General features: G+C 50.6%; 1 long non-coding RNA gene across 1 annotated transcript; it reads right to left on the bottom strand.

Annotated features, from left to right (window-relative positions):
* On the bottom strand, positions 1 to 1,177 carry LOC120963928 (uncharacterized). The gene is made up of 2 exons (XR_005755614.3): positions 616 to 1,177; positions 1 to 175 (listed from the first exon to the last, which is right to left on the bottom strand). It is a non-coding gene; the product is annotated as an uncharacterized lncRNA (long non-coding RNA).
* Positions 1,178 to 1,489: the final 312 nt, after the last annotated feature.

Below are 1,489 nucleotides of genomic sequence, written 5' to 3' on the forward strand. Positions count from 1 at the left end.
TTTGCTTTTTTATAAAGTTGACCGTATGCAATGTTCTGATGTAGAGGCCGGGGAGCCCCTTTTTCGAAAAAAACACAATCTACACTCACATAACCATGCATTATATTCAATCTATACGACTAGCACACAATCTACAATAGTCACATAACCATGTTCTTCCCCTTATCAGCAACACCTGGAAAAAATGAACAGGTGGTTAGTAAATTCATGGGAACATGGACAGCAGGGGAAGAACAGAACAAGGGAAGAGGAGAAACTTGGCTGGGTAAGGAAAGAAAGAGAAAGAAGGGGATCCAACGGAGGGGAAGAAGAAGATGGAAGAGGAAGGGGAAGAAGATGGCTGGTGGTGGAGGGGCTGCGCTGGCCAGCGAGATGGCTGAGATGCATGGAAGGCACGTCGGCCAGCGAAATGGCCAAGATGGAAGGCGCCCCGGTCAGCAAGATGGCCGGGACGAAAGGGTTGCGCCAGCCAGATGCAGCAGCGGCGCCACCTCGTGCGACAGAGGAAGGAGTTCCGCGGGGGAGGGAAAGGGGCGGCAGCCGCGAGAGCTTGAAGCTCCGCCACCACCAGAGAGATGAGGGGGGGTAGGAGGGCCATGGCGTGGGGATCCATACCTGCGTCGCCGCCGGCTGGGGCTTGCGTCTCGCGCGGAGGAAAGGCAAGTCGCGAGCGAGACTTGTCTCGAAATGTTATGTTTTGCAGGACTTGGCCAATTCAACCCAAATCGGAGGCTCGGACTCCGTATCGCGGGAGGGCTGCGCGCGTGGAGGCTAATTCGTCTCTGTATCTGGCCCGTTTTTGTTTGCTCGATTCGGTACATCTGAATTGGCAGGTAGTCAATACCATATCCAATTTGAAGGGTCTAATTCAGACATCCGAACACCGTGTTAGTGTTTTCTACGACTGTCAATTTCTCGGTGCGGTGATTTTTGCCATGTTTTGTAAGTAGGTGGTTTTTCGCCAATAATCCTAGACATACAGAGGTTTACAGGGTTGTTACGGGCGAGGCAGGTTGTGATTCATCAATAATCTCTCCACCCTCCTGAATTTCTAGTGGGGGGCCATCCCCCAACTAATAGTATGCCTCCAAATCACCTCCCATGTAATCTCCTGTAAAAAATCCCGTATATGTAGCATTACTGATTTTTTCGCTAATGATGACACGATTGTGGTAGTTCTGTGCATTTTACTCAATGACGGATTGGCATGGGCGACACTAGGGTTTGGTGAGGGGTGGTTGTGGAGTGCATATATGTGTGTAAAGGAGGACGCGTTAGAGAGAAAGAAGAGGGGTTTGGAGTGAAGGGCTCGTGCCCAGGCTGACGTGGCAGATAGTTTGGACCGTCCAATTTCTACCCCATGAATGGGTTTGGTTTGGACAACCTCGAACAATCCAAACAAATGGATTAGATATATACAAGAGCGGTTAAGAGACCCTTTCTCCAAGGGTCCTTCCTTTTCCCTTAACGGATAGGGCAAGCTCTCCCC

Source organism: Aegilops tauschii, chromosome 5 (genome assembly GCF_002575655.3).
Source record: "Aegilops tauschii subsp. strangulata cultivar AL8/78 chromosome 5, Aet v6.0, whole genome shotgun sequence".
Taxonomy (NCBI): Eukaryota; Viridiplantae; Streptophyta; class Magnoliopsida; order Poales; family Poaceae; genus Aegilops; species Aegilops tauschii.